This window comes from Harmonia axyridis, chromosome 1 (genome assembly GCF_914767665.1).
Source record: "Harmonia axyridis chromosome 1, icHarAxyr1.1, whole genome shotgun sequence".
NCBI lineage: Eukaryota > Metazoa > Arthropoda > Insecta > Coleoptera > Coccinellidae > Harmonia > Harmonia axyridis.
This window is the reverse complement of record NC_059501.1, coordinates 10,788,612-10,814,011: the sequence shown is the minus strand read 5'-3', so window position 1 is coordinate 10,814,011 and position 25,400 is coordinate 10,788,612. Positions and strand designations below refer to the sequence as shown.

General features: G+C 35.3%; 1 protein-coding gene across 1 annotated transcript in view; it reads right to left on the bottom strand.

The window, feature by feature from the left end:
• Nucleotides 1-24,987, bottom strand: part of LOC123689017 (venom allergen 5-like) — a 45,345-nt gene extending 20,358 nt beyond the window's left edge. Inside the window, exon 1 of the mRNA XM_045627800.1 lies at nucleotides 24,725-24,987. The gene's annotated coding sequence lies outside the window, so the exon portion shown is untranslated. The remainder of the gene's footprint in view (nucleotides 1-24,724) is intronic.
• Nucleotides 24,988-25,400: the final 413 nt, after the last annotated feature.

The following is a 25,400-nucleotide window of genomic DNA, read 5'->3' as shown; positions in this document are numbered from 1 at the left end:
TTTTTAATAAGATTTAATCGGCCTTTTCATTCATCATCAAGGACGTCGATGGGTCCTGGCAGAATTAAAAATTTATTGGTTGGGATACAGTGAATAAATCATGAAGAATTAAATGTGCTTGCTGATGGAGAGCCAGCATGATGGAGATGGGAACATATATGTAGTGTGGATAGCCTGAGGACTAGCCTGCGGTTCCGTGTGGTCCTCGACAGGAATTAATAATTTTTCTTCTGAAGGAATGGAATGGGTAGGAGTCTAGGGAATATCCAACAATGATCTACGTTGCCGTCAACATAATGAGATCATAATGCGTATAACTCGAATGGCTTGTGAATGATATATTCATTCGGAAAGAATATTTCACTATCGAAGAAAATTATGAAATCGAAAATGATATCGCGTGGTGGCATAGACTGATATTGTAACATTGACCACTTGGCAATAATTGTGAGACACCCCAGATGAGGTGCTTTCGTTTATTTGAGGATTTTTCAGCCCAAAGGAAGGTTTCTGTTGTTCTGAATCTCCACGGTTTTTCTTCTTTGTGATATTTCAATCACAAGGGACAATTCTTTTCCTAATTTTCCAAACCCAAGGGGGGTTCGAGAATCCCAACACAATTCCCGCTTATAAATTAAATTTATATTCGGCTAGTAGTGAATGAAATCTGAAACAACATACATATCTCTTCTAAGTCTCGCAAATCATTGAAAATCTTCCAGATAATTCTTTGTGTTCTATTCTCTAGATACGCGCACCCGTAGCCGCTTCATCGGCGACCAATCACTTACGATGAGTTGATAAATAATCGCGTCTTTGCTAATTCCAGTAGCTAAACATGAATTGAAGTGTGTTGAATTATCGCAGTATGTATAAAAAGGCGAAAATGTACACAATTTATTATAATTTTTATTTTTATCAAACAGATATTTAGTCAACAACTCTCATACAAAAGAGAAAACACTTCAGAAACATTGATGACAAGTCCGAATTTATTTTAACTAAATTGATAATAACGACACTTTCTGGTAGAGCTTTCTACTCGTTCAACACCCAGTTTGGTGAACAGAACTGTCCCCACGAGTTCGATACACTTCATGGTGTATGAAGATATTTTTGTTATCATCAACAGAACCATTCATCTTTCGATAAGTTATTATAAGGTCACCTCACATTTGATGATCAATAAAACTTTTAAATCTGAAAATTTCGAATGTATCCTCACTTACTCACAGAAAACCATTTTACTTGGTTCTTTCTATTTTTTGAATATTCATATCATTAGTCCCTCATATGTATGTTTATGTATATGTAAACTTTGATGATGAATATATGTTATGTTATTATTATTAATGAACTGACTCTTCCGAAAAGAATCTTCATCGCATAACGTTAAATCTGTTCCAAACGCTAGCGGTTAGATACCAGGTAGGTGAATAATGCAGGGCCAGAGTATTCTAGAATTGGTCGTATGAAAGTAGTGTTTGGACGTATTCACAAGAAAGGGCTCTTTACATTAAATACAAGATCTTCCAGGACTTAGAGGGGACAAAGAGGGAGCACCATCTTCTCAGTTCAAAACGAAATAAGAGATATTTCTTCCCACAAATCTCCGATTTTTATGGAATTTTCCACATCATTTTCTTAAACATAGATATACATTGTAAAAAGTAAATATTTTTGATTTGTACACCGTAAAAAGTTTGGTCATCGCAAAATCGTCAGAGGGAAAATGAATAAATACCAAAGTTTATCTGATAATCAGAAAGTCACGTGGTGGTAATACCTCTTAACATATTCCTGAATCGAATGCAGTCAAAAATAAACGACAGCATCGTAATATTCAAAAGGATCCAAGGAATAAAAAATAACCCCGAATTAAGAACCGGAAAATCTGAATACACAATAAAAACGCATCATTTATTGATGAAAGAACACTCATTTCCGTTTCTGGAACACGGCGGATCCGGGAGAAAAAAAATGTCCTCCATTCATCACACACTTGAAGAATACGCCTACGATTCTCCTTTTGTTCCAGCAGGAACAAAGGCCGGAAAAAAGGGCACTTAGAACATCAGTTCACCCAGTCGGGAGATGAATAATAAAGGGAATCCTGTTTATCTCATCTGTTCGTTGCCTACATCCTACTACAGTTGTTTAGTTTGCAATATTTGTCTTTGCTCGTCCCCGATCTCGAGGCGTTCCGACGACACCGGCACTCAGACGCCGGTTTTCGAAATGAACCGACGCTATCCCTACCGGATTCAATTTTCACGACGTAACACGGTTAAGAGACTGAATCGTGTCTGGAATATTGACTTTACAACTCATAAAGTTTGGATTCACCCAGTTCTGTGCCCCCCTCCAGGCATTATACGGGGTCTGTGTTACGGAACATTTGGTTTTATGGCTTCCTCCCATATTTTCCCGGCCGGACGAAGGGGGAATCCTGATTTGGTGTTACCTGGGAGATAGATGAGGAGTTTGATTGATCCTGAATGGGTACAGGCAAAGAGGTTGTTTAGTCAATTTTGCGCGCAATTTTAATGTCAAAGGCTGGCCCAAAGTCCTGTGCTTAGTACTCCTAAGCAAGGTGTTTCGAACATTTTTCGAGAAGTCTTAGTGTAATCTCCAAAAATTCTCCCAAGCAGCCGGGCTCCAAAGCATTTTGTGTGACTACTGAGACCAGAAAGGAGTACTAAATCTAATATGAGAAGAATGCTAGGGGAGGGTGGGGCAACTGAGACACCTTAAGGTTTAACGAGGTATAACTTTTTCAAAAATGCGAATAAAACAATGTTTGTTGATTGAGACACAACTTTAGATACCTATTCAATACACAAAACACACAAAATTAACAAAATAATAATTCTTAGGTGAGAATTTCTGACTTCAAATGCCTCATTTGCCCCATATCGTGGGGCAAGTGAGTCCTTCGACTCTTTGTTCATCGATACGCTATATTGATACACATTTTTAATTGTTCATGAAAATTGTCCCAATTTTTTTCGTCATATTGTGTTTTTTCTCTTCATCTGATATTGTTGGTGGTTTCCAGGTAATTTTCTATTTTGCCCTCAGAGTTTATCCTCTTTTCCTCTTTTGGTCCAGCATTCTCAAAGTCCTTATGACTACTTTGGTTCTCACTGTTTTTGCTTTTTCTTTGAGCTGGTCTTTATAGGATGAATTTATGATTATTTTAGTATAGTATATCCAGAGTCACTTGGAGGAAGCTGAATATTTTGATCAAACAAGGTTTGTCCAAAGTTCCAGAAATTCTTCTGGGGCCAGTGAATATAGTGCCTTTCAAATACTTTCAAATCAACCCCGGTATTTAATGGATCGCAGTATCCACTTCAAAGGGACATCTTTGTTTTCATGGACTAGTTCAAGTGACTTTGGATATACTATACGCGAGAATCACTTGCCCCACCAATGTGTCATAAGGAGTGAAATTAATGTTTTGCAAAGTACGCTTATGTTTGGCAACGTTCTAAATATCAAGCCTAATAACATGAGTTTCATAATATATTCTTTGAAATATTTAGAATTTTTCTATAAATTATGAAAAATCCTTGTTTGATTCACCTGAAATATAACAAGACAACAAATGTATTACGATAAATCTCCATATCTACTTAAGTTTCACTATTTTTCAAAAAGTTTTTCATTGATACCACAAGGTAATTGATTCACTCCCTCGTTCACTCCTGAACACAAGAAACTAAAGATGGCATTTTCCTAGGTAGTCGTGTTAAGCCAAATAACGTTTGACTCAGAGACTATTTAATGATTTCTCATTACATCACAAGACATGAATAACACTGTAATGAAGCAGTGAAAGGCTAACGCCCTGACTGATGCGAAAGGGATAGACGTTCAAAATTCAAGAAATCTTAGCAAATATATGATTGATATGGAATAAATAGTATTTTCAATGACCTTGAATCGCTTGTCAATATTTTCTGTATGGTTTTGATTTGAAAAACAGTTTTTTTAAGGACATAGAAACTGTAATCAGTGCAAACTATTTTAGGGATTAATCCTTATCTAAAATTAAAGGATGCCTTTTATATGAACAAATTCTCTCAGGTCTTTCTTTGAAAGTTGTACGCTTTCAAAATTAAAAAAAATATTTCTGTTTCTGTCTTGAAATTGCTGAACAGTTAAATGGCATTTTTGCATCATAATGAATACGCAACAGCCACCTACTAGATTTTTTCGATTTCATGTACAGAAGTTCAGTTCCAGCAAAATATTATTTTCTTCTTTTTAATAGGAAACTATTACTTTCTATAACACAGACTTGAATATTGTTCGCTTTGAATCGTTATTTTCAATAATCATTTTTGAGTTGAGGAATTTTATTTCGTTAAAAAGTTCTATTGAAAAATGTTGCATGTTCAATTCCTCTGAAAGAAAACAACAAAATTCGAGAAAATATACAATATTTCAACAATGAAACATGTTTTCGACAATTTAATTTTTTTTTTAATTTGGAAGCGGGTAACTTTTAAAGGAAAGGACAAAGTGATTTTGTTTATATAAAACCCCCTTAAATTTTTGTGAAAGATTCGATTCCTAAAAATTCTCATACTTATTTGGTAACACCTTGTATTTTGATGGTTTGATTGTGTATAAAAACACATCTTTATTATGGATGTGGATTTATTTTCATTATTGATTTTTTCCTCTCGAAATGGTTTCGTGATCATTATCATTATCAATGATTTTTCTACAAATAAATCTTCATTACTCCGATATACAGGGTGTTGTTTCAAGGATACAATCATTTCGTGATTATTTGTTAATCTGGACCCAAATTTTTCTTATGGTTTTTGGGTGATTGATTAGAGCAATAAATAAGGAACATGTGTGCCATCTATGAAGAAAATATACTAGGTGGTTCGCTAATTATGACCTCCGGAAGAAATGAGTAAAATTTGAATAAACTCCCTGTATTTCGATTGCAAAGACTGTGAGAGCCTAATGATGTAGTATACTGGAACCAACTCGGTGTCATCAAAGTTTTCCTGTTTCCCAATGAAACATCCTTATTAAAAAATAAAGATATTTTATTATAATTATTATCGTCGAAAAGAGAGGAGTAGGACATGGATGATGACATTTGTCGGCTACCACGCTGACCTCTCTCGGACCCCTCAATCAAACAGTCGAATCTTTCATTAAAATTTCGGTCCGTTCCTCTGAGATTATTATAATCGCGCAGCTTCATATTTATGAGCGGTTTTGATTGATGATCTATACCGTTGAGATGAATGGATCACCTTTGGAGTGCTTCCAAACATGGGCGGCTTTGTCCAGTTTAGAATGTGCGAAATGTTTCAGACTAATTATCACCTACGTCTTCACCTTCGTCGGTTTCGATTTGATTGAAGACAACTTCGAGTTGCGAAATCGATTGATTGGGATCAGTTCGATTTGTGTTATTGTTATTTATTCAATCACAGGGCGGGTCTTTGATTCTCTTAATTATGCAGTAGAGACGACTTGATGAAATGTTGTGGAGGTTGAGAATTTATATCCTTGAGATAGTTTATGAAGAAATTTATGTGACCTATCTAAAATTTTCTCACTTCATATAGGTACTGAAATGTGTAACATTTAGTAGTAATTTCAAAAGTGATTGAAACTCTTTTCTGCGGTAGTAATATAATAGTATATTCTAAAACAAGTTGCAGAAAAAGCTCCTATTCCAACTGGAATGCGAAATTCGAAAACGGGCGACAAAGGAGCCTGTTTTTGAACGCATGAGTGTTGGAATTGCCTTCTGCAACGAGTATTAGACGATATTTTCTCTATTTCAATCAAGTTTTGTGAAATATTGTCTAAATGCAATGAAAATTCAGATTATACATCCTAGTGACTTTAGTATTGTATCTTGGCAGTTGGTGTACCTGTTACGAAAATTGACAGATTACGGAATTTGATTCATACGTTTTAAATTTTGAAAAAATTTATGATTATCCATTAAATTCGTGAATTGAGTCTGACGAAATCGATTTAACACCAACAGAATCAAGAAAAATTGCGAATGATGTTGCAAATCATTTCACTATATCCAAAGTATATTTTATTGACAATTGACCTGTGTTGAAATTTGATAGGATCGGAAGTCAGTGTTAACAACCACAAAACAAAAAATAAAACTGAAAAGGATGCTGTGTTTAGTTTATTATAACACTATTTTCAGTACTGTGGTGAACTCATTACGATACTGAAATAGAGAGATGTTTTAAAAAAGGGGACCCTTCTCCATAGAATAGGTGAAAAACTGAAAAATAATTGGGGTTTGCTTAGTAAACAATTTTCGTAACGACATCCGTATTCAAGATAGAAAGAGTTAGAGAAAAAAAATGTAAACTCATTGTTTTCGCTGTAGGTGCATTTATCGGAATTTTGAAAATCAGACCAATTTCAGACTGGAATTTGCGTTTAGGGTGGTTCGATTGTTTCGACTCCATAGGGAAATCCATATAATTTTTAAAACGCTCTGTATTCCGTTAACAAAGACAGTCTGAGCCCATAAATGTGGTATAGGTTTTTTCAATCACAGCCTGAATATCTGGGCAGTTGCTAATCTGAAGCTGTCACTTTTCGACCAGTGAATGTAAGCCATTACTAAAAATTAAACGGAACAATCTTCAAAAACTCATTGCAATTGTTAAAATTCGCTATAAAATTTTGGGGTCACAATTAGCAACTAAACTACTTCTTCCTGAAGCATCTACTCAGCCGGCAATAGTGAAACTTGAGTTGTTGGGACAAGTTAGTGCTGTGAAGAATCAAAAGCGTTTGCGTCGCTCAAGAACAACTTGGAATAAATCTGGTGTGGCCCGTAGTGTTGAGGAAAACACGAAAGAGTTATGATTAATGATTTTTTCATGACCAAAATTGAAAGATATTGATGTTGACAACATTCATATTACACAAGACGGAACTACGTACCACACAAGCAACTAAATAATCGCTATTTGGCAAGAAATGTTTCCTGGTCGTGTAATTTCTCCAAGAGGTGATTACAGTTGACCACCGAGATCTCGTGATTTAGTACCTCTACACTTTTTTCTTTGGTGCCAGATGAAAGATAAGTTCTATGCTAAAGCTCCACAATCGATTCAAGACCTTAAAGATGAAATTCGTTCGCAAATGTGCGAATTGTCATGAAAAATTCTTTGAAGAGGATTTGGTGCTGTAACCGTGGCGACTATTTAGCTGGTATCATTTTCTAACGTTAATGGCAAACCTTTCTCTTCACAATGAAATGAGCATTCATTGATTCCTATCAAACTATCTCTACTCGTTTTTTAAAAATCAAAACAAAACTTCTTGGAGAATCCATTATATCTAGAACCATTCCAATATCCTCTATTCGCATTTTTGTTCACATTTTTCAATGCAAATAACACTATAAAAGTTAAAATGAAAATATCATAACTGTCATTCAATTTCAAATGCTATACAGGGCCGCGCCATGACATTTTTGCGCCCCGGAAAAACAAAATTTTGCCGCCCTGCTCTGCCTAATTTATCTCAATTTTCTTTGGAGCAGCCTCTGTATTCCCCTCAGGCATCTTTTCTATTTCACATGAAATTTTATTTTTTAACTCAAAATCACCTTGTCAAATTCATCAAAGGTCGTTTTGTCGATTTCATCAAAGAACATCTCGAATTGTTCAAAAGTACAACTCTCTATGAGTCTATAGTAAAAGGACGACGTTGTTCTCAAAGGTGCATTTTATTAGGTACCTATTTGTATTTTCATAACTATAGTTGAAAGCACCTATCCGCTTCAAAAAAAATTGGCTGCTGGTAATTTTATTATTTTACTACAAAGAGTGGAATTTTCACTAAGAAAACATTTTTGTCTCAAAAATTTATTTTTTGTTTTATTAACTGACTCCGCCCTTAAAATTTGGCGCCCCGGTAAAATGTCCGGTTTGCCGGTCCTTACGGCGACCCTGCAACTATAGACCGAGTCAATCAAAAATTCGCAGTCGTTAAATATCTCCACATATTGGCGAAATAAATTTCTGACAGGACAATGTCCCTTGTAAGTAAATCTTTTAATTTTAATAGAATTACTTTTCTGCTGAACGAACTGACCATTTTATGCTAATTAAATCAATTATCTCTCCTCAAGGACAGTAAAGAAAAAATTTACCGATATGGTATAAACAGATGCCCTGTTTGGTTCCGGTCAAGGAACATCCAATCATCCTGGAGTTGTATAACAGCACAACTTTAAAGCCATCAATTCATGCCTAATTATTCAAATTTATATACACGGCGGTATAGACACATCTAAGTAGGTATTAATTATCGCCAGTAATTGATTCTCGGTATAGACGCCGACTACCGACGTAATATTCGGCTACTTCAATTCCTGAGATTCTTCACCGGAGAGAAAGTTCTTGACCGACATTATGATAATTATTATTAGTCACTGGGATCGTCTCGCGATGATCTCATTATGGTTTACCCTTGTGCTGTGTGGATATCGATCTTTTTGTCTTCAACGTTAAAGGACGATTCGCGAGTCTAGATACAAGGTGTTTTATGATTTATGCAGATTCAGACCGGTAAGAGCGGAATCGGATTCGGTTCAGCGATTTATTAGGATTCGATTACTGATCGAAGTTTTGGTATACTTTGATATATTTTCATTTTAATTGAGATTGATATTGTTTACATTTCCGGTTGGCGAAATCTCTCACTCAATATGTCACGGACTGATGCACAGTTTGTTTATATTATATTGAAGGTTGCATTTGTTGTTTGAAAAACGAGTTTCGTTGATAAAAAAACTTATTTTCGAAAACACAATACTGAATGAGCCAAGCCATGGTTTTATGAGTGTAATTCAGACTAAGCTCCATCGACAACATTGGTCAAAAGGTGAAATACTGACTTTGAACGTGACCGAAAAATGATCATGATGGCTAAAACTCTGCTTGTTCAAATTCGGCAGTTTTATCAGAAAACATCCATAAAAGTCCACGAAATGGTTTTGGGCAATTGTAAATTGAATAAAGTGATGGAGTTAGAGATATCAGAAGGCAGATTATTCACTATTTTGATTATTCTTCAGATTTGTCCTTGAGGAAGCTTTGCTGTGAATTGAGTGCTGCGCTTGATCACCGCTGACCAAAAACAACAATGTATCTTCGATACCGGACGCTTTTCGGAGCTGTTTAATTAGATTTTTGGATTCAATATGTCAAAGTGAATGGAAAATGGATCCATCAATTCACTCCCAAGTGAAAGAGAGCCTGAGTTGATTGAAAAGTTCAAAGCAACCAAAATTTTAAACACCAGCTAGCAAGGTTATGGCATCAGTATTTTATGCATGGTATATATCTCTTCCAGGGCTCCAATACCAGCCCGCCAAATCAGTAAGGAACGAGGAAGAAATGTTAATAACATAAATATGGACTTGGCAATAATTCTTAAATGGGGATCCAATAACTTGGTGGATTTCAATGCAGACAAAACACAAGCATGTCTTTTCTTTAGAGAGGCCGATCTCAGTATGCCCAACATAAGCTTGTCAGGAGTAACTATACCTTTGAAGTCATCCATCTCGATGCTTGGTATTACTATGAGCAATAACCTTTCTTGGGAAGATCACGTGAGATCAATTGCCAAAAGTGCATCCCAAAAACTTGGTTTTCTGTTTCGTGCTAGGAGCTATTTCACTTCTAGTCAGCTACTTATGATTTATAAGGCACAGATCCGACCTGTCTTGGAATACTGTTCCATACTGTTTGGAGTGCGGCACCTAAGCATATTCTGAAACTGCTGAATTCTGCCCAAAAAAGGGCAATTCGTCTCGTCGGTGATGCCTCGTTAACAAACTCGCTCACCACTTTGGAACACCGTAAAAAAGTTAGCGATCTGTCTCTATTTTATAGATATTTTCATGGGCGATGCTCTTCTGAAATATCAACAATCGTTCCTCCTTTGGCAGTCTCTTCGAGGTTAAACCGTCAAGTTCAGTCTTCACACCCCTTTGTGGTCGCGTTGGAGACCTGCAGAACATCTCGTTTTAAAGACTCGTTCATCCAACGAACAGCAAGGCTCTGGAACACATTGCCTAGGGAGGTGTTCCCCGAGGCATATAACCTTCATAAATTAAAAAAAAGACACCAATTCCTACCTTCTTTCCCTTGGTTCTCACAATGTTCTCTGAACATTTACAGGATATCTCCTTTCGTGGGAACCAGAACATAAAAAAAAATATTGTTCAGTCTTATATCATCAAGCCATCTTCTCTGTGGTCAGTGATTTCGTCATTTTTTCTCGGTATTTAACTGGAACTTCCTATGATACTGATGAAATTGTCAACTTGATGAAAATCATATGATATATTTTGCTTGAATTCCCTATGGTTCTGATGACGCTATCAACACGAAATTTTGCAGAAAGATCAAGTTATTATTCAGACTATGCATGAAAAATTTCATCTCGATCAGATTTGTCGTCACGAAAATATTGGGTATTTCTTTTCCAATATTCTTCTTGAATTTTCCTTAGTTAAGATAATGAGATCAGTTCGATATTTCTCATGATGCTGAAATTTCAATTTTTTGTAGTCAGGGAAATATTAGGCAATTTCTTCTTGAATTTTTTAGAGTTCTGGTTACGCGATCAACATGAAATTCTAAATCAAGCTTGATATTGTTATTTCACACCAAAATGCAAATTTTCATCTCGATCGAATTTGCAGTTTTCAAATTAACCGGAAATAAAAACTATGAACTGTCATATACCAGGTCAGATTTGACCGATTAACGAACTTAACCGAGATTCGACCCTCCCCCAAAAATTCCAAGTTTTTAGATATTTTCATTCGGGAATTATCTTCTTTACGGCCGGCTGGTCAGACACATTTGATTTCAACCACGAATTCATTATACGTGGTTCGAACCTCGTCGTTTAAGATCATCTTTGACTCAAAATTCGAAAATTACAGACATCGTGGAATTAAAAAGCGATCTCTTCAGGGAATGACTTCTCAAAATTTATTCCATTAAGTTTTTATTCTCCTTAATATTATATGAACAACGATGTTTTAACGAGATATATGTACTGACCTATCTCCAACATCGTTTAAGTATTCATTTAACTCTCTGTATTCACCGCCAAGGTCCCGAAGATTCGGTAAACAGGTCCATTTTGTACATCCGAAAAAGGACAAAAGAGCCCGAAGCAACCTTTTTCCGGCATCGCCTTAATCGATACTGAATCAACGCTTTCCGGTTCACCTAAAAACCTTGTACATAATAAGAAAACCGCATTATAATTCGCTTTGTATAGAACCCGCGGGAATGGTTCCGCTTATAACAAGATTCATTACCAGAGATAAAAATCTTTCGATGAAAGAGCCAAGCCGCTACGGATGCTTCGCATCCATAATCGGCATGAAAATATCGTCAAAAGAGGTTTGGAATTCATTAGGTCATCGACATTATATTTATTATCATTTGTCGACCGACGATCAACTAAAATGTGGTGAATAACAAAGATATATCTCGAAAATTTTGGCACAAATTTCAATTGTGTGAAAAATTCTTGAAAATTAAAAATGTCTAGTCGATTTTGAAAAGAACAGTCATTCGATGATTTATCATTGAAATGTATACAGGGTGAGTCTTTGACTTGTATAAATATTTCAACTTATGATTCCTGAGATCAAAAGAAACACTTTTTTCCTTGCATTTTCCGATTCGATTTTTTTTCTTTGATGACTTTGATGGAATTGTTTATTCAGAAATGATTCATCGAATTAATAAAAAACTATAGGTATTCCGAAAGTCATTTCCTCCGATTCCATTCCATTTTCGAGATTTAATTAAAAATTGCAATTTTTCATGGAGTTTCAACAGGCTGTATTTTTCCAACCGAGCCGAATCGGAGAAAATAGTAAGGAAAAAAGTGTTTCCTTTGATCTCAGGAACTGTTTGAAGTAAAAGTAAAGTATGAAGTAAAGGGTGTTTTTTTAGAGCTATAGAACTTTAAATTGCAATAAAACAACGCTGGATCATACGATTGACATGAATTTTATTAATGCGCAAGATAATCTTGTGGCATTACATTTTAAATATGAGTTCTGGCATATGACCGCCACGGCTGGCTCGGATGTGTTCCAATCTGGACGTCCAATTTTCGATGACTTTTTCCAACATTTGTGGCCGTATATCGGCAATAACACGGCGAATGTTGTCTTCCAAATGGTCCAGGGTTTGTGGCTTATCCGCTCAGACCAATGACTCTACATAGCCCCACAGAAAGTAGTCTAGCGGTGTTAAATCACAAGATCTTGGAGGCCAATTCACAGGTCCAAAACGTGAAATTAGGTGGTCACCAAATGTGTCTTTCAATGAATCGATTGTGGCACGAGCTGTGTGACATGTTGCGCCGTCTTGTTGGAACCACAGCTCCTGGACATCATGGTTGTTCAATTCAGGAATGAAAAAATTAGTAATAATTGCTCTATACTGATCACCATTGACTGTAACGTTCTGACCATCATCGTTTCTGAAGAAGTACGGACCAATGATTACACCAACCCATAAAGCGCACCAAACAGTCAGTTTTTCTGTATGTAACGGTGTTTCGACATACACTTGAGGATCAACTTCACTCCAAATGTGACAGTTTTGTTTGTTGACGTAGCCATTCAGCCAGAATTGCGCTTCATCGCTAAACAAAATAAAATGGACTGAGTGCGCGATACGTATTCCGCACAGAACCATTATTTTCTAAATAAAATTGCACTATTTGCAAGCGTTGTTCAGGCGTGAGTTTATTCATGATGAATTGCCAAACCAAACTGAGAATAAATCACTTGTCAACTGTTAAATCGGTCACCATCTTGAACAGTAATGCCGACTCAAAGTTATATACCTCGAAAAAAACACCCTGTTTATGTTGAAGTCAAAGACTCACCCTGTATATAATAAGAGTTAAGTTTCGATTTGATCGTAATGGCTTTCAAATTGAAGCTTAGTAAAAGGACAGATATGACAAAGGATGATATTAAAACAAAGGTCGGACAATGTTGGCACCGTTTGGCTCAAGATAGGGAAAATTGGAAAATTCAGGGGAAGGCCTATGTCCAGGAGTGGATGCATACAGGCTGTTGAAGAAGAAGAAGAAAAAGACAGATGCTGAAAATAGTTCGACTTCTTTAAAATCAAAATGTAGCAGCATAATGTGAGTTGAGTTTACCTAAATCAAAAAGTGGAAGACTTATGGCTTATGGTGGGTTTCATGAAACTTTTATCGTGGTGACTTGCTATATTGAATAATTTCTGTGTTCAATTTGAGTTGATTTTCGACACTTCCATAGATATTTCAAACTACAGTCAACGAGTTGATTGGTCAATCAAAGTTTTACGAAACCCGTCGTTAGACAATTGACTAGACAGGGGCAAATCAGCAAATAGGAAGTGTTAATAACAGAATTTGAAAGTCACTGAAAAAACACGGCTTAACGGAGTCTGCAAGGAAACAATTTGAAGAGAACTGAAGAGAAGAGGTGAAGCAGATTGTAAGAAATGTTCAAAATATCCTCCAAATCAATTGGCTTGAATGCTGAAATGGTACCCAGCTTTAGGTAAGGCGTATTTATTCTGCAAATTATAAATAATTTCGAAATTGAAGGAAATGATGTTACACCGAAAATTGTCCCGACAATGTGATATTCAAGAAAAGGGTCTAATTGGCTGATAAAGTTTCAGTTTGTTGCACGCTAGAAACTAGTGGGACCTACAGGCATTATGTTAGACAAGTTAGAGACGAAGCTGTGTTCAGTGAAAGCTACATTCACAACTACTCAACAAAATCGGTTGATTTTATACACCAAAATCATGCTAAAGATGATAGTATGTTTTGGCCAGGCTTAACTATTCATCTATGCGAATTTGACACTCAAAACGGATTGAAGGCTCACAACATCTTTGTTGTGTAAAAAAAAACAATACCCCAAATTAACCACAGGCTCGGCCAATTGAAAACATTTGGGCTATTTTGTCTAGAGATCTGGAGGCTGGGAATGAAAAACAATTAAGGCTAGTTTTTATTGAAATTCGAGATATTTATCAAACGGTCCAAGGCTTGACGAGAGATGTATCCACAACTCAGCATATTGTTGACCACCATATGGTTCTCTTCATTCACATAATTTAAAATAAAATTTTTGGAGTTTAAGAAACCCTTAATTCAACCTGTTCTGAAAAAAAGTCCTAAAATTATGTTTTTTTTTTATTGTATGGAAAAATTTGTGTCATAAATTTTGAGACATAGATACGTCAACATACACTTAACTACGTTTTGTTATTCGAAGATTGTTGAAAAATGAATATTGATATTAAAGCCTGCCGCACATTTACTACTATTGGATCCGATAGACTCAAATGATTCCAAATCGCACATGGTTTCACGTCTTTTCTCTTAATTCACACTAGTGAATTTTGTACACTTCCGCAAGCATACGATTACTTCCATCAGTTTTGACTACAAAACTGAATGAAGTAATCGTATGTTTGCGGAAGACTGTACAAAAGTCGGATCAGACTTTTAAAGGTCCGATTGTAGGGCGCACTGCTCTTGCATTCCAGTTGGACGTCCGATCCGATATCTGATAGTAGGTTTGCTATATGTTTTTATAAGGCTCGGTGCACACGGGCGATTTAGCGGACCAAATAAACCAATGGTACGATTCACACATGAATTAAATCGCGAGCACACCACAAGCCGCCGGCAATCGCCAGGGACTGCTTGATCGCCACGATTTCACTGCGAGAAAATCTCGCCAGCGATTAAGCAGTACACGTAAATGAATGGACTAGTTTAGTGATGTTGATAATACTATATTCGACACGATAGAATTAAAATATAGAGCAAAACTGATAAATCAGTGAAAAAAATTTGAAAATCCATCAATAAATGACTGAGAAATAGATTATTTGAATTTACATATTTTAGCGCGGAACGTCTTTGGTCTCCGACTCGTCTGTGACGTCACGCCACTTGCCTGTGATTGCTACACCATAAATTACGTTTAAATACTTAGCCGCGTTTAACTCGAGTTTTGCTTTTATGTCACCCTAATGGAAGAAGGCTTCGTGAAAGGACAAAGTGACAATTTGCCTAAAATAGATATATTCGCAGTGATGGAGTTTTTTTCTTCAAATCCATCTTATGTCAGTGCTGAAATAAAAGGAGTTCAACTTTTCAAGTAAGTATCTACTTTTGAGTTTGCTTCATCATGGTTCAACTTAGAACGATGATTTATTTAAAAGACGTTTCATAAACAGTTTGTAGTTGAGTACTGGTTGTTGAAGTCTATAAATGGCAAAACCTATTTATGTGAGGAGTAAAAAGTAAAAAGAAAAAAAAGTAATTTATATGTATGTATATAGTAAGTTATTTCAGCCATCGTGTAACGAACAAAACACGACACGAACGGCACAAGTGATTGTACACCAATGAATTCGTAAGCACTCTGCGAATACCAGTCGTCTAGTGTGTGACGTCACGCCACTTACACGTACTATGAAATTATTCTTCCAAGCGCAACTTAGTCCCATAACTTTTTCATTTCTTGAGATATTTCAATGATTCCATCAATGTTATTCCACATTTTTGTTTCATTTCACTTAAATTTTTAGAATTAATCCTTAGCAAAAAAATGAAAACTAGTCCATTGCATGGTTCACACGGCCGATATCTAGCCAGATGCATCCCTACTGGCAGGAGACGTAGCGTGAAAACATCGTCCGAGTGAATCGAGACTCAATTTTCTGGACGATGTGCTCGCTGCGAGATCGCAGCGTGCACGCGGCGAGACGATCGCTCGTGTGCAACGAGACTGAAGGCTTCGACAAACCAACGCGGCAAGTGCGAATATTCGTACTGCATCTTATTCTGGATTCTCCTTATTCATTATCGATTGATGGTTCGATAATTGATATAACTGGTTGTCAAACTATCAATCGATAATAATGAATTAGTAGGATCTAGACGCATGCGGTATGAATATTCGCATCTGCTGCTTTGGTTTATAGAAGCCTTAAACCTATAGGTGTTGGTTTCCGACATTCGGATCCGATAGTAGGCCGGCTTTAGCGATATTTTTCAATCCGATATTCAGAAAGGTCTGGTACAGATGAGCTGCAAAGTAAGCAAATAGGCGATAGCTATCTGCGTCCCATGTGCATCGCTCCGTTGCTCCCGATGTATATATTTCTGTCTATCCGGATTGAAAACTATCCTGGTGTTTCGATTACTTCGCACCTCATGTGCACCGGAACTTAAGATCACTGATATGGTCGACGCTCAGCGAACATGACCTTCTAAAAAGTCGGACCGACAAAAAAGTTGCTGCATGCCTTTTTCCACCGACCAGAAAGTTGGTAGGACAACTGAAGAGGTAGGTTTTGTTTATTACAGAACATACATCAGACAGTTTTGTCGACACAGCGATGCCAGGTTTTGGGGATTGTCTTCTTCAGGAGAAGGAAAATTCAACGAAACAGGGAAACTGAGGACACTCAATGTTATTCTGTAAATTCTTATGAAGTTTGAAATGGTTAGTTAATATTATAATCAGTATAGGTACCTATTATTAATAAAAAAAATTGTGCCTCTATATGTGCATCTGTTTTCATTATGACGAAAATGCTTCAAATAAAAATCCGAGGAGTTTTATGGAAAATCTGGCGTCATTTGATAGAAACTCTATGGTGGGATCGTACTAATCAGTAGGATTATAATTTTATGGTCAATCAGTAGCTTGAAGATTGGTACCCCTCTCTTCCCCTTGCTATATGGGAAGGCAGAGGTACCGATAATTTACGTATCAATGGATGATAAATCAGTGGGATCCCACCACAGAAGTGCATAATTTTGACAAACAGCATAACATTGGTATTGTTCACCTACTTTTTGGTCGACTGTTGGCCATGTATTTTATTCAACGGCAAAAAGGTCGATAACTGGCTGTTGGTCATGTGTGTTCGACCTCACTAGTGAAGGTTTAACTTGCACCGCGAGTCTATGGTCTATTGTCGGTCCTTCAAAGCTTTCCCTTCTTCACTTCCAAAACAATTTACAAATAAGATATCGAAAGAAAAAAAACACAACTCTTTTGTTGTATCCAGAAATAAATTAGCGCTCATCACGAAGCTCATTCTATAATCCTATTGAATATCAACAGACCCACCCAAAAAATTTGATAGATTTTCAAAAAAAAAATTCCCAGATTGCTATTTCAATGTATTTTCGTAAAAACAAAAATAAAACTTGTTTGAGTATGTTTAGTTTTTCTTTCATAAATATTAGCTCAGTTATGCAAAATATTACCTTAGTAACCTCATCATATCAATTGCTATAACAAATTCTCAATTAACATTGAATTTCAATATATCATTGCATTTCCCCAGATTCCATGAAAAATCGAATTTCGCCAGTTCTAGGAGAGAATCGGCAAACTTGACATCGTTGTATCGACTAAACTGTCCGACATGTTCATTGTAATTGAAAAAAACGAAACGTACCTCTTTTTTGGGTCGGTGAAAATATGAATGATGCTGCAACTTTTTTGTCGTTACGACTTTTTAGAAGGTCATGTGCTTTACTATATGGTAGTATCTGGGTTCGAAGCATCCAATTCTTCACTTGTACTTTTTTAGATTTTGTAAATTTTGTTTCCTTTCTTTGCAGAACAGTTTTAGAATGTAAAATTAATTTAGTATCACGTACCGGTTAATATACTCTGTCAGTATATATTACCTCTGTGACAAACTATGTTTATTTGTTGAAGTTCTCGAATAAACTTTATTATTATTATTATATTATATTTACTGGAATGTTTTCCAGTTCAACCTATAAATTAGTCGTTCGCTAACTGTCCTGTGCGTGAGACCGAATCGGCACAAGAGACTAGTCGAAAGAGGTTTCAGAATTCATTATGCTAAAATACCTCTTAATCAATAACTCAAACATATTGGATTTCAATCCCATGTTCCATTAATATTTTTTAGTAGCAATAACTGGTTAAAGGAATCGTCCTTGAAATGTTAAATGAATAAGCAACTACAGCGCGGAATTGGAAGATTTGCGTTCTCACAGTCAATGAAATATTCGAACTGCATTTTTTGAATTCATTATTTTTCATACCAGATTTGTAATTGACCTTTTTTCAGTTTCCCGGATCGAATAAACAAACAGGATTTATTGCTCTATTGGTAGATTCCAATATGGTAATGGTATTTAAACAAATATTATACGCATTCCTGGAATAGAAGATTTAAGGCAGCCATTTTATCATCTTACGTAAATTCAGTATGTGTGCAAACGAGTCAATGTCCTTGTATCTTTTAACCCTTTCACCTGAATCCTCTTTTTTTAGCGATCGCGCTCGTTCCCCGAACAGAGTGCACTTTTATCTTATCACGATGACTATTTTTCGAATTTTGAGTCGGGAATGGTCTCAATAGGTAGATTTCAGCTGTCTGATGAGCAAACTCGATAAATCTCGAACGAAAAGGTCTGAAAAATTGAAATTTTCAGTGTATAATATGATCTGAAATTCTGTTGGTGAATACGTTCTTGATCAAAATTGTTTTGAGTGAATCTAATCTAAATCTGACTGGGGCTCTGTAAATATGGCCGTTCGAAATTTTACTTAACTGATAATTTCGAAACTGCAGATTCGAGCATATTTTTGAAAAAAAAATAATTTTTTTGTGTATTTTATGTTTTATTACTAGATATGTAGAGTTTGCAATTCTGGAAGCTCAGTTATGGTGCAAAAGAATAAAGATGGTTTTGATTTTAAGAAGTTTTATTTTCAGCTAAGAGATTCCGATAAACTTAACAGTCTGACATTCACACTTCTTTCTATCAAGTGTCAACTTAGGTTAGAATCCGTGTACTGTGTCAATGATCACAGAATAGGAATAATTAAGCCAGATTCACACAATTGTTATATCAGCACACCCCTTCAATTTTATGAATCTGACAATACAACAAAATATTACAATTCAGTTACATTTAACAAATTTCTAAAATAACAAAATTTCACTCGAGGCAATGCTTTTGTCAATACATCTGCCTGTTGATCCTCTGAAGGAATGTATTCAAGTTTAACTTTATTTTGAGCAATACAATCACGGATAAAGTGATACTTTACATCAATATGCTTACTTCTATTCATTTCTAAAGTAGACGCAATTCTAATACAGGACTGGTTATCTTCGTGAACAACAATCGGTTTATTTTTCACAAATATTTCCAACAGTATCTGATTTATGAATAAACTTTCCATTATGGATGAGCACAAAGCAACATACTCTGATTCTGTACTTGATAATGCAACTAAATTTTGTTTCTTAGTTTTCCATAATATAGTATTATTGTTCATTTTGATTAAAAATCCTGTAATACTTTTTCTATCATTTGGATCATTCGCATAGTCTGAGTCTACAAATGTATGAATCTGAATATCTGATTTATTTTCTTTTACAAATTTTAGTCCAAAATTTCTAGTCCTATTCAGATATTTAAGAACATTTTTCAAATAATGCCAGTGATCCTTTCCATGAGCATTTTGAAATTGACTAAAATAAGAAATTGAGTAGCACAAATCTGGTCTTGAACCTAACATGACATACATCAAGCAACCAATTAATTCCCGATAAGGTAAATTTTCTGAACATTTGTCATCTGATGCTAAATATAGTTTTGGTTGCATAGGAATATCACTACCTTTACAATCATTCATGTTGAACCTAATTAGAACTTTATCTATCAACTTGGTTTGTGAAATAAACAATTCATTTCGAAATTTACTTATTTCTAATCCTAAAAATGTCAACGATTCATTTTTCATTTCAGTCATTTTAAATATTTCTGACAATTTATGCTTTATATAATTTATATCTTCCTCATATTTTGCAAAAATGATCAGATCATCCACATAGAGTAACAAATATATACCTTGAGGTTTAAAATACAAGCACGGATCTTTCTTTGATCTTTGAAAACCTAAAGTTATTATTTTATCATGAAACGTGTCATTCCAACATTTCGGGGCTTCCTTCAAACCATAAAGGGCCTTATTAAGTTTACATACCAAATTATTATTGTTTTCATTTTTAAAACCTGGTGGTTGGTGCATATAAACAGGTGATTTTAACATACCATTCAAAAAGGCTGACTTTACATCCATTTGTAGTATATGTAAATCTTGTTCTAAGGATAATACAAGTAACATTCTTATGGTCACCATTCTTGCAACTGGTGAATAGACATCTTCATTTTTCAAACTTTGTAAAAATCCTCTAGCCACTAACCGAGCTTTCTTCACAACTTTTCCATCAACCTCCTTTTCGCGAAACACCCACTTTGAGTCTATCACTTTCACATTACTTGGAGGGTCTACAAGTTCCCATGTTTGTTGTTCTTCTATGTTCTTCAACTCTTCTTGGATAGCTTCTTTCCAACCTCCTCCTATAGATACGGCTTCTTCATAAGATGTAGGCACCTCACCTGGTAAATATCCAACAGACAAAGCTGCTAGTAGTTCAGTTTCATCATCGAGATCATAGTCAAGTAATCGAGCTGGCAATCTTTTGTTTCTTTTACCCCTACCAATTCCTAATTCTTCTGTTTCAATATTTGAGTTTAGTGTTTTCTTGTTATCTTCAACTTCACATTCATCATTATCTTCCAAAATTCTTATAGTTTTATCATTTTGATCAGTAAGTTCCTTTTCTTCATTAAAAACAACAGATCTTGCTACAACTACTGAATTTTCTTCCATATCATATAATTTATAACCGTTATTACAATATCCAATGAGAATGGTTTTCTTGGAATGAGAATCCAATTTACCTATACGATTTTCTTTTGGTATATGTGCATATGCCACACATCCAAAAACTCTGATTTTATTTAAGTCAGGATTATATCCATACCACATACTTGCCGGGGTAGTGTTTTTAGGTATCGTTGATGATTCTAATCTATTGAGTAAGTATACTGAAGTGAGTAGTGCATCTCCCCAGAATATTTTGTCTAATTTTGATTCAAAAATTAAGCAACGTGACATTTCCAATATAGTACGGTTGAATCTTTCTGCAATTCCATTTTGTTCAGGATTCCTAGGTATCGTGTATTCAATCTGTATACCTTTTTGATTACAAAATGCTTTGAAGGTTTCTGAACTATATTCACCTCCATTGTCACAACGAATTCTTGAAATTTTTCTATTAAACCTAGAGCTTACTTGAGCTTCATACTCTTTAAATTTTTCAAGAACTTCGGATTTATTTTTCATTAAATAAACTTGTGAAAAATGAGTATAATGGTCAACAAAACTTACATAATACTTCATATTATCTCTCGTTTGGGGTGATATTGGTCCACAGACATCTGATGAGATGACTTCCAGCACTCTCTTTGGCTTCCGTTCATCAGTCATCGATTTGAAATGGGTTCGTGTCTGTTTTGCTTTCAGACAAACTTCACATAGGGATGTTGGTGGATATTTCGAAGAATGTCCCATTCGTCTATGCAGCAAGTCTTGGTCAACAGCAATGTTCAAACAGTCAAATCTAGGATTAAAACAGACTACATATAAGTTTCCTTTTAGATTTCCTTCTAAAACTATTGTATCATTACCTTTCCTGCATATCCTTACCTTTCCATCTTCAAATATTACCTTGAATCCTTCTTTTTCTATTCTTTTTACCGATAACAAGTTATATTCCAAGTCATCACTCTGTAGTACATCTTTCAGATTAAAATTTCTTCCATTCTTGTCAGTTACATGTAGGTTTCCACTTCTTGTAACATTTACAACAGATCCTTTCTTGGCAACATTTATTTGACAACTAACAGGTTTAATATTTGACAAATAAACTTTAGTTTGTTTATTTACTAAGTGGTTTGTTGCTCCTGAATCGATTATGAACATCAAAGTTTCATCTGTAACTGTTCTATCATTTTTGTTTGCAATGAACGATATTTCTTCATCTCTGGAGTCTTCACCGTTTGCAACATTTGCACTGCTTCTGCATTCATTCCTTTTGTGTCCATGTTTTCCACATTTATAGCATTTGAAGTTGAACTTTGGTTTTTCTTGTCCTCGAATTTGTCTATTTCCTCGTTTTTGAAAATTTCCTCTGTTACCATTTCCTCTGTACTTGCTAGTGAAAGCAACTGATTCTTTCTGTTGATCACCATTATTTCCTTGTCTGATTTCCTCCTGTAGCAACTTGTTTTTGACAAATTGTACGGTTACATCCTTTGGATTTGTACTGAACATCAAATCAATTGAAGTCGTTAATGCTTGGTAATTTTCAGGCATGGCTGCTAGAAGTTGACATATTATTTCCGGTTCTTCTAAATTTCCTCCACTTGCCTTCAAATCACTTACTATTTTGTCGAATTCCAAAAAGAAATCAGAGAGGTTACCTTCCTTGTATTTCATATTCCTGAGTTTTCTTTGTAGGTCCACCTGCATCGAGAGTCCTCTTCGAGTATATGTGTACTTCAAAGTTTCAAACATGTCTTTAGCTGTCTTCTTATCTTTTACCATTTCCAGCACGTCGTCTGCTAACCACTGTACCATAATGTTCCTTGCTTTCGCATCATCTTTCTTGAACTGTTGCAGTTGTTGTTCTCCTGTTGGTGCATTTTGTTCCAATACATTTAATGCATTATGCTGTTCCAGGAAAATCTTCAGACGGAATTCCCAGTTCGAGAAGTTTGTGCCATTAAAGGGTTTTAGGTTTGCTAGCTGTGAGTTTAACGTCGCCATTTCAACGTGTTCCAAGTTTTAATTCTAACTTGTTCTTTATTATACGCTTTTGACACTCAATAACTGTACTGGGCACATAACCTGTAGAGTTTGCAATTCTGGAAGCTCAGTTATGGTGCAAAAGAATAAAGATGGTTTTGATTTTAAGAAGTTTTATTTTCAGCTAAGAGATTCCGATAAACTTAACAGTCTGACATTCACACTTCTTTCTATCAAGTGTCAACTTAGGTTAGAATCCGTGTACTGTGTCAATGATCACAGAATAGGAATAATTAAGCCAGATTCACACAATTGTTATATCAGCAAGATATGCTCTGAATAAATTTTTTTGGTCAAATTTTGCTAGGTTGAGGTGGGGACATGTCTCACAGTCCTAATTATATGTATATGTGATTGTAATATGAGAAAAAAGGATAATTATTATGATTACTGTTTTGTTATAAATGGAATTTTGAGAATTTACAATCAAAGTGTGCTTGTTAATATGTTAATACTCAATATTTCCGTAAAAACGCATTCCTATGATTTGAGATTTGGTTTTGTATGTACAGGGTGACCCAAATTCGAGATGCTTTCAGTGAGTCCTGAAAGTATCAACTTAAATTCACCTTGTCAAATTCATGAAAGGACGTTTTGGCGATTGCCAAAAAAAAATCGTGTATTGTTTGAAAGAACGACGCTCTATAGTGAAAAGACGACGTTGTTCTTAAAGAATCATTTTAGTAACTACTTATATTTTCAACTATAGTTGAGAGTACCTATTCGATCAAAAAAAAATTGACTCGTAGTAATTTTACTAATTTACAAGAAAAAATAGTATTTTCACTATAAGAAAATGTTCTTATATCAAAAAATATGTCTTGTTTTATTTCAACTGACTGCGCCCCTAAAATTTGGCACCCCGGTAAAATGTCCGGTTTGCCGGTCTTAGTGGACCTGTTCAGAAGCACCCTTAGAGTATCCGAGGAATTTAACAGAAATAACTTTTTTTTATTCTACTTGTGTTTTCTGCGATTCTGGAGACGCGGTCGATATGAAATTTGACTTCGGTGTTAAAATTGCTTTTATGAATCTATGATACATGCAAAATTTTTTCTCTTCTCTAAGTTGGATCTCGTATCACTGAAATATTACATTTTATTTTCATTATTGTAAAAGAATATTCTTGACAATCTTGTCAACACAAAAGTTGTACGGAACTTGAAATTACCAACTCATTTTTTTCACGTAAATATTTTCTTGATATTCTTCTTGAATTTTATATAGTTTGGCCAGCAACATGAAATTTTGCATTTAGATTTGAATTTTCATGATTTTGTTCTACAACGAATTCAACTGTGTCATTGCATATCCGAATCTAGCCTGAAAATTTAGCTCTTTCCGTTTAGAGTTATCTCGAAGTTACCTCAGCTAGACGGGCGGACAAAAAATAATTTGATTACGATCCAGTTGTTGATCTAGATTGATCCTCTTGGATTAATAAAACGCAAGAAGAATTCTTGAGGTTCAAAATTAAATTTGTGAAATATGCCTGAAAAAGGCAGAAGAGCAGAAGAGACAAAATAATGAAAAAAATAGTAGAAACAGCAAACAAGAAGAAATAAGATCGAAAAAAACTCTTGGATTTTGAATTCTGGAAATCTAATTGAGAAGACATTACTTAATCAACATAAATTTTGCATTGGAAGTGTATAATCTGTGTAGCTTCAGAATATGGATCATTTTTGAAGAGTTGGTAGACTCAATAAGATAAGGAGAAATAGAAACACACATTGTCTAAAATAAGCAGTATTTCTAAAATCATCATAAAATCATTGAAATCAAAATGAAAAAATTAAAAAATTAAAAAATTCGAAACTGAATACATACTGGCAGCATACACGCCGTGTCCAATTACGAAAAACAACCACTTGTTCACACTGTCTGTCACAAGCCAGAACAACTTCGTCGCCACACTGTCTGTTGCGTTTGTGCTAGTCTTATTCACCTCATTGGCGGTCGTTCTAAAAAAATCGCGCTCCAATATATAAGTTCGCGTAGACCGGTAAGTCACAGGTAATGCCAAGGACGGAAAAGACCTATGTATCTCAAAAACCGCGGTAGGTAATTTCGGTCTTACAAAGGTCGACCTTGCACTACTTGTGAATGAACGCCTTAAATGCAGCAACATTGGATTGACTATAATTTTGGGTGGTCTGAACGGTGTTTGCGGTTCCGAGAAATCGAAGATGTGCGTGTAGGCGCAGCATTAAGTGGATTACGGGCTGTGGAATGAAGATAATTGTGATTTGGAGTGGATATGATGAAATGAGAGTATGAAGAAGATAATCAATATTGACTTTCGTTTGCATTGTTTTTTTTTTGACGCGTAGGTGTTGTAGTATGGGTCTCAGGTTTTACGTTTACTCACATGACTCAGTTCAAAATGGAATTGAGGAAAGTACTGATGTTAAAAATAAGATTTTACTTATTTAAATTCGTTATTTAACAAACCGGTAATACTTCGGTATAGTATATCCAGAGTCACTTGTTGGAAGCTGAATAT